This window comes from Pan paniscus, chromosome 22, assembly GCF_029289425.2.
Source record: "Pan paniscus chromosome 22, NHGRI_mPanPan1-v2.0_pri, whole genome shotgun sequence".
Classification (NCBI taxonomy): Eukaryota; Metazoa; Chordata; class Mammalia; order Primates; family Hominidae; genus Pan; species Pan paniscus.
In genome coordinates, this window is record NC_073271.2 from 16,058,818 (window position 1) to 16,068,435 (window position 9,618).

Consider the following 9,618-nt stretch of genomic DNA (forward strand, 5'->3'; position numbering starts at 1 on the left):
AAACATGTTTATCAATACCTAGTCAATACTAAAAATATGAATTTTATTGCTGTATAACATCTCATAAGTTGAAACTTGGACATATACATTATGTTAAAAATGTAAAATGAACAGTAATGCTTAAACTTCTATAAACCTATTGGGGAGGTTCAATGCTATATGGACATAAATTAGGATAATTCTGTAAACTAAACATAAAGCAAATTGGACCTATTAGAAGAAGTGGCAAGACATGAATTCAAATACCCTATAAACTGATTGAGTATAATTCTTCTTCTTCTGGCACTTAAAAGCAAATTTGCATATAGATAGGTATGTTCCTGTAAATTAGCTAATTTTTATTGCAGAATCTCAATTTAAAAGTCAGTTTATTTTTTGCTCATGCTCCATGTTTCATTATCTGTTGTTAGAATGCCTTAAGGTGGTCAAATTTAACAAAATAAATAAATAAATAAATAAAAGGCAACCAGTTCAATTTGAATTTCAAGTAAACAATGGACATCTTTTTTAGTATAAGTATGTCCCAGGCAATATTTGGAATATACTTTTACTAATGTTGTTTTTGTGGTTGTTTTCTGGAAATCAAATGTTACTGGGTATTGTGTATTTTATTTGACAACCATACCCTTGAGGCATCAAAGTAACTCAGAAAGCAGGTTGGCAACTCAGCCAGCCACAATCCCAGACATCCCTGGTCACCATATTAGAGGAAAGGGGAGTAGGGAGTTTCTGCCTCAGAGAGTAACGATTATAGTCCTCAATCGTATCAAATTATTTTTTTCTATGCTGTTTGCAGACTAATAATCCAGGAGAGTGTTAATTGTTTTTCCCATCTCTTATTTCACATAAATTAATTCATCCTCTAGAAGTCCTCTATAGGTTTATAGCCAGTTTTTAATATTATCCCCTGGGAAAGTAAACTAAGGAGAATATGCTTCAATATAATTATATTTTATCCTTTATTAAAATGGTGAATATATTTTCTACTAAGTCAGTATGGTTAACAAATATACAAAGCTACTGATGATATCTATGAGAGGATATGCTAAATTAGCTAAAGGGAACAGTCAAAATAGAATTTTGCAAAATATTTATTTATTAAGTTTAAGAACAAAATGAAATATAAAATAGCATAGGTAGACAGCATGACTAACAAAAATACACACTGCTGGAATAACCCGGTAGTACTGATTTTTTAAACTGTTAGTGAAAACTCTTCCTTAAAAACAGAGAGCACCCTTTCATGTATTTTTCTTTAGAGCATATCTTGTATTAGAAAGATTTAGATCCATCTGTTGTTCCATATTTCTGTAACATTTTTAAAGAAATAAAGCTCAATATTGACTATGTGTCATCAATCTCTCTGTTAAGAAAAAAATCAAATTATGAACTCCTATAACAAAAACTGGAACTTAATCATTTACAGTATCTAGATGCTGAAGTAGCAAAGATTAGACAAAAGCAAATTGGGTTAATTTCAATGAATATTATTTTGGTTTAATTGGGGAGAATATATGGAGGAATTTTTTTCAATATTCAAATGTGATCAAATCCAAATATGTTGTTTAGTTTGGGATGTCGAAATATTGGAGTGCATGAAGACTACAGACAATAAAAACTTAAATGAAAGGATCAGGAGACCAAAATTCTGAGAATAATTTAAAGCATATTTGTAATGTGTCTTTCTCTTGGAAAGTTATTGGTTAATGATTTTATTTGCTTTTCCAGTCTCTTTGGTATCTGCCGTGAAAGCAAAATGACAAAGGGAACGCCCTTGTTTGGAGTGTTGCAATAACACTCGCTCTTGTGCCACCACTGTGGTCTAAGATCTATCACCTGCAGAAGTGACCTGTGGCAAATGTGGCTACTCTGCCAAGCACGGGAGAAAGTATAACTGGAGTGCCAAGGCTAAAAGACAAAATACCACTGGGACTGGTTGAATGAGGCAGCTAAAAATTGTGTACAGCAGGTTCAGGCATGGATTCCACGAAGAAACACCTAAGCCCAAGAGAGCAGCTGCTTGCAGAGTCCAATTCATCTTCAGAATTTCAGTGACTGGAAATGCAATGAATGCTCTAGTTTTATATTTTTTTCTTAAAGATTTTATTTTCTTGCTTGTTCATTTTTGCTTGCAGATAAAGAATTTACCTTAATGCTGGGACAGCTTTCCATCTTTGAGTCTAGAATTTCGATGTGCCTCTTTAGTTTTAGGAGAGAACTAGTCAAATTTGAGGGGTCTCAAGTATTACTAAAGGAGGGTGAGAAAGATTTTACACTTTCTTTTCTGGTTGAGGATTTGAAGACATTTGTTCTCAATAATTTTTAGACTATTAATTTTGTTGAAAAAATTAAAGGATAGTTCTGGATATATGCCTCCTTTTATTTCTGGCTTTAATTATAACATTGCCTCATTATTAACAGTAATTATTTATGTTTTAAGAGTATATTTGAGCTTTACAAACTTGTTAGTATTAATTTGTATATCTATTGAATACTTTAACTCATATATTTAAATTTCTTAGTACCAAATTAAACTTATTATAAAACTAAATAAACTTCTATTTACTAGAAATTGTATTTCTTGATTATATTCTCATTACAGTTTATAGGTAGGCACTGCTTATCATTATTACCATTGATAGTATATTGAAACCCTTGTTGTAATTCCAGTTGAGAGAAATCAAGAAGTTGTACAAAGAAGTTTTACCAAGAGAAGAATTCAACTAGACACACATCCATACATACTTGCATAACCTATGAATAGTGTTAAGACTATATTATTAAAAGTATTGGTTAATTAATAATTAAATATACAGAACTTCAAATAAGTACTACTTCTATTATTTGACCTCCATTTTCTGTTCTAGTATTTTTGTTGGAAGCCGTAAAACAATTTGTATCATGTAAGACTCAGAAAAATAAGAAAATTTGCACAAACTTGGAGAAAATCTAGAGTAATTATACCTTCTTTAAGATAATAGATAAAATTATTTCAATAAATAAATTTTATCAATTTACTTGACATTTATATTTCTATGGTAAATATTGCAGACTGGCAACAGATGATAGCTTCAAATAGTGTTCTAGCATGTCATTCTAGCTTGCATAGCATAATTCTTTCACAGATGTTCTATAATAGTATTCCAAAATGCTACTTAGCAACAACAAAAGCAATGGCATTACACATTTTAACAACATTACTGCTCTTAATATTTCCCCCAAATCTAAGAAATAGAAATGGTAAAAGGGGCCGGGCATGCTGGCTCATGCCTGTAATCCCAGCACTTCCGGAGGTCGAGGAGGGAGGATCACTTGAGTACAGGAGTTCGAGACCAGCCTGGCAAACATAGAAAAATCACGTCTCTACGAAAAATACAAAAATTAGCCAGGCATGGTGGCACATGCCTTTAAGCCCAGCTGCTTGGGAGGCGGAGGCACAAGAATAGCTTGAATCTGGGAGGCAGAGGTTGCCTTGAGCCGAGATTGTGCCACTGCACTCCAGGCTGGGCTACAGTGGGAGACTCTGTCTTTAAAAAAAAAAAAGAAAGAAAGAAAGAAAGAAAGAAAAAAAGAAAAGAAAAAAAAAGAAAGAAAAGAGAAGAAATGGTAAAAGGATGTGGTCTCTATTTTTAGATTAGGAAATCAAAACAGAGAGGGGGTTAGAAACTTTGCTCAAAAGAGTAACATTACTGAATGAGAGAATGATTATTAAAACAGTTGTAGTCTAATGTGCTTTTCAGTTAAATAAATTATTCCTTCTCATGTCTTAGTAAAGGGACAAATCTGTTAATCCAATTTATATTGCCTCCTAGGCACTTTTTACGGAAACCAGGTAACTGGGTCTTTCATCAAGTTCTATGGTCTGAATATTTGTGTCCCCTCAAAATTCCTGTATTGAAATCTTGCCCCACAAGGTGATGGTAATAAGAGGCAGGGCCCTGGGGAGATGATTAGGTCATGGGGGCAGGGTCTCATTAATAGGATTGGTGACCTTAGAAAAGAGGCCTAAGAGAGACCCTGCTCACCCCTTCCACCACATTTGGACAGAGCAAAACGTTGCTGTCTCTAAGGCCGAAAGTGTGCTCTGACCAGACACCAGATCAGCTCTTGATCTTGAACTTCTCAGTCTCCAGAACTGTGAGAAATAAATTTCAATTGTTTAAAAGCTCTTCAGTTCATGGTATTTTGTTGTAGCAGCTCAAATAAACTAAAACATCAAGTAAGCCAAGATTTGCAATTGCAAGCACCCAGCACAGTTTTGGGGATCTGTCTAAATAAAGACAGCAAATCCTCTCAAAAGTTTTAGTCTTAGCATCCTTAAAGCAATCTTTTAAAATAAAGTCACAAAAAAACTCTCCTGAAGCTTTAGGAATTTATTTGAATCACAGAATGATCATGCCATTGTCAAATAGCTCAAAAACAAATACAAGTATTACTTCAAAATACTACTAGTTATATATAATAATTATAAAAAACATACCAGAATTTTCTAATGTTAAAGAACTTAATCCAAGTACCATTCTTGAACATTTTCACAAGAATAAGAAACATGAAGGCTATGGTCTTTGGAAAAGGTTTGCTATTGAACAAATCTTTGACACTTGGCAAATTACTAACTTCTTTTTTTTTTTTCTTCTATTTTCTTTAAATGGCACTTTCCAAAAGTACTCTTTAGGGGTATTTGAGTACTAATTAACGGATGTATGTAAAGCACTGTCCTAATGCTAAATGTGTCCTCTAATAAAGTAACTGTAAGGTGTATGTAAGGTTTCAGTCTTTTAAAGCACTACTATTATTTTGCTTTTTTGTTCTTGCTAAAGCTTATGTGTATATATACATATATATTTTTAACATATAAATATATAAAACATTTGTATATAAAACTTTCATCAAAAAATCCTTCATTTGAGTAGAATATATTTACTGTCAATATGCACACCGCAGTATGCTATATCTTAGGGGTTTCATTCTGAATAGTCATATTTGCTGGCTTTTTGGGCTTATGCTCTTGGGGGTGAATATAAACATTAGGGTTCCACAAAGAAGTATAGTATGAGAAAAAAACCTAATTTAGCAAGGTTTGAGTAACAATTATAAGGCTCTGAGTAAAATACAAAACAAGCTGTTGTTTGGTACCCATTAACTAAAAATCCAATGAAGTAAAAACAAATATGATCTAATGTTCAGTAGCACAACAGGGTGACTATAATTAACAATAATTTATTGTATATTTCAAAATAATTAGAAGAGTAAAACTGGAATGTTTCTAACACAATTAAATAATAAAAACTTGAGGTTATGAAAATCCCAATTACCTTGATTTGATTACTACACACTATATGCTTGTATCAAAAACATTACATGTACCCCATCAATATGTAAAACTATAATGTATCCATAATAAAATTTTTAATGAAAAAATACAAAAAACAACGAGGAGAGGAGAACAAGTAGAAGATAGTGGTCTTCAAATTTTTTTTGAATGCACATCCCACCATTAAAAAATTTTAAGTACTCCTCCACAGTACATAAACATTTATCTACTTACACTAGTAATTGAATAAGTATACAAACTGTAAGCATGTTATCAAAATATACCAGATAAAATTAAAAACAATGAAATAAGAGTGAAGTAAACATTTTTTTAATTCATCAGTGGAGTAGTTATTTTTGCTCCCACTGACACTATTACTGTAAAACTATCATATGGAAGAAGATTGTCCTCTGCCAGGCTAACAAATATTATGATATGCAGTTTCTATCTCATACTGCAAACTTGCATTACAAAATCAGCTTTTTCTTTCATGTTTTCTTGATTTGTGTGTGTGTGTGTGTGTGTGTGTGTGTGGTTTTTTTTTGGTCACTCTGTTAGTTTTGCAAACAAATTAGAGAGTGTTGCATTTTTATCTGTTAAATTACACGTTTGAATCACACTGAAACTCATTTGGAAATAAATGAGGAACACTTTTTATAAAGGAACACAGTATGAGGAACACAGTAAATAAATTTGGAACACTTTTATTAAATATATCAAAGACTACTACAATATTAAACAACATTGCACCTTGCAATACTAAATAAATGCATACAATCTTCTATCACAATCTTAGGTATGGCAATATAAGTAAAAAAAAACAACCACCATTTATTGAAGTGTGCAACAATGTAGAAAAACAAATTTATTATTTTTATTAAACAAAACCCAACTACAAGATTCATTTTTCTTTTATGGCTAGGTTAATTAAATAAGGTGTGTTTCAATTTGGGGAATAGAGCCTCGTTGTGGACTGAGACCTCGTTCAAGTGGAAAGACGGTAACTGTCACTATACTTAGTTCTAATTTCAAAGCTACTCATAATGTAGAAAATAGATGAAAAAATTCAATCAAGAAAGTTGAGTAATATTTTAGAAAAAGTAGCATAAAAACCCAAAATAATTATATTAATAAACATGTAAATATGTGATAACTTTGAGTCATTTTTGCCTCTGTATTTAAATTTTTTTATTTTGAGCATGCTTACATGTATTTTGAGATCTTCTCTTACTTTAGAAACCCATTTCTTCTGATGAAGAGAAAAAATAAAGAAACTGTATTTCACTATTTGTTTAGTGGCTACATCTACCATTACATTTAGGACAATAAAGTATCAAGTCATAGCTGTGTCATCATAAATATACTGGCTTAAGATATATTTTAAAAATCACTATGTGAATTGTAATTTTAGTATAATATGTTTTCAATTTTTTGAAAATATTTAGGTGGTATAGGCCAGGAGCGGTGGCTCACGCCTGTAATCTCAGCACTTTAGGAGGCCAAAACAGGCAAACCACTTGAGGAGTTCGAGGCCAGCATGGGCAACACCGTGAAACCCCGTCTCTACTAAAAATACAAAAATTAGCCAGGCGTGGTGGTGGGCACCTGTAATCCCAGCTACTAGGGAGGCTGAGGCAGGAGAAATCTGGGAGGCGGGGGTTGCAGTGAGCTGAGACTACGCCATTGCACTCCAGCCTGGGCAACAAGAGTGAAACTCCATGTTAAAAAAAAAAAAAAAAAAAAAAAAAAAGATTTAGGTGGTATAAGTGCAGTTTTGTTGCAGAAGTATATATATTTTATAGTAGTAAGGTTTGGGCTTTTAGTGTAACCACTGCCAAGATAGTGTATATTGTACCCATTAGGTAATTTCTCATCAGTCAGAACAATGTACAAATGCAGTGATAATATCTGAGAATGCAAATGTTTCTGTTTTCAAAAGAAGTAGGAATTTTTTTCTCCTAATGTGACATTCAGTGTTTGTTCCCAAGTTCCATAACACTAACTACTAACATAATCTACAAATTGATGTTAACTTTTTAAAATATTATGGATATCAAGATATGGATTTGGGGATTGCTGAATGTATATAATTGTATTGATGAGAATATCTTACAAATAAACATGTTTGATAATGTCCATAATGCTGCTAACCTAATTTTATAAATTAATGTTACATTTTCCAGTTATTATGGATATAGAGTATGGATTTGGCAATTATTGAATATATCTAAAAGTATTGATGAAAATATTTTAAAATAAATGTTTTATAGCTGTTAAGTTTGCAAAGCATATATATGTTTGCTTACTTGTTGAATTTTTATATTGATAATGTGTATATGCAAATTACTGCTGTAAAATGACAATAAATTTGTTAATGTAAAGAATAATTTTTATTTTTTTGACATGGAGTCTTGCTCTGTTGCCCAGGCTGGAGTGCAGTGGCATGACCTCAGCTCACTGCAACCTCCACTTCCTGGGTTCAAGAGGTTTTCCTGCCTCTGTCTCTAAAGTAGCTGGGACTACAGGCACTCACCACCATGCCTGGCTAATTTTTGTATTTTTAGTAGCGATGGGGTTTTAACCATGTTGGCCAGGCTAGTCTTGAACTCCCAATCTCAGGTGATCTGCCCGCCTCGGCCTCTCAAAGTGCAGGGTATACAGGCATGAGCCACTGTGTCCAGCCAGGAATGTATCTTAACAGAATAATTGTATTACTACAACCATGAAGGGGTGGCAAGATGGCTGAGTATTGTACACTTGTTGTAACTCTCCCCCAAGTGTGTGATCTTAATTCCTTAGCATCTCTAAATCTGAATTGTCTTGTCTCTAATACAGAATCATGCTAGATTATTTCTAAAGTCTCTTTGATCAATAAAACAGCTTTCTGCAGTGGTCATATAACAATTAATTTTATTAATATAAAATCATATTAAAATGTGAAATTGCAAGTCTATATAGTATAAGAATGTGATGCAATTTACCAGTCTTCCTGTTTTCTTGTTTTGTTTTGTTTTTTAAGATATTAGAAATCTTTACCAGGGTAGGTTCAGAGATACCAGCTCAACCACATGGTGGAAGAAGATTTATGGACAAAACAAGGAAAGTGATGTACAGAACACAGAAGTGAAGTAAAGAAACAGACTAATTTGGTTATAGCTTGGTGTTTGCGTTTTTTGAACATGGTTTAAAGAGTTGGCCACCTTTGATTGGCCAAAACTCGGTGATTGGCACAAGAGTAGGCTACAGTCTGTTTACAATGTCATTTAGGTTATAGTTCACAATGTACGGACAAATCTTTAGGCTGAACTTAAAATGTGTAAGGAGGTATCTTAAGGCTAAACTTGATTTAACAATTCTTCCCCGTTGGTCATCCTCTCAATTTTGAGATTGACCAAAACATTAGTCATTGATGTCATTATCACTATTGTAAATGTACTTATTTAGTCTTGAAGCCCACTGCAAAATAACAGAACAGTGAGTTTTGTAAGGTGGGAACAAAGACTTCAGGTTATTTTTTGTAAGGGTTACAGTAGAGGGTACCTCCTTATGCTGGAATGTCCTATTTACAGGATAAGAACAAAGTCTAGTCTTTTATAGGATCTATGTGTTTCCTTAAAGTCTTAGTTTGATTATGTCACATTTAGCACAAGTGGCTCCATTTTGGTTTAGTTTTGTCTGTTGGGGCTTAGTGCCTAAGCTCAGTCCTAAACAATGGTCTCCCATAAGTTTGTTTAAAAAATTTGCCCCTTTTGGCCAAGTTCTCACTTAGGTAAGAGTGTGGGCAAAACTTAGGACCTTCACACCATTCTCAGTTACCATAATTTTGAGTTTCCAGTCTCAGCAGGTCATTCATTGGTTACATTGCCATCATGGCCACAAATTTGTTTCAGCTCTTGTCATTCTAGTTAAAGAGAGACTGTTTGACATTCTAGGGATGGCTGCAAGCAAACATTTAAAACTTTTGAGAGAATACAGTGCACCAGGGAGACTACTATTATGACTATCAGGAGGAAAATACCAATGGTTTGATGTATGCTCTTTAGCCAGGGTCCCCATAAACCAAACTAATGAAAATCAAATAAATCAAAACATGAGCTAGATAGAGTCTACTCACTTCAACTAAGTAGTCTCTTTGTTAATCCCAATAACTGAATATCTATAATACCCAATGTGATGTATTTCTGTATGGGCAACAAGTCCCAGCAGCTGCACAGATATTTCTGGTTTAGCCAGTAAGTAATCTAGAGCAAATCTATTTATTTATCATAACTTTCACAAGAGAATTCAGTCTGTTGTGCATCCAT

At 33.2% G+C, this 9,618-nt stretch overlaps 1 pseudogene; it reads left to right on the plus strand.

Annotated features, from left to right (window-relative positions):
• The first annotated feature begins 1,756 nt into the window (after window positions 1–1,756).
• On the plus strand, window positions 1,757–2,070 carry LOC112438094 (large ribosomal subunit protein eL37-like; annotated as a pseudogene).
• Window positions 2,071–9,618: the final 7,548 nt, after the last annotated feature.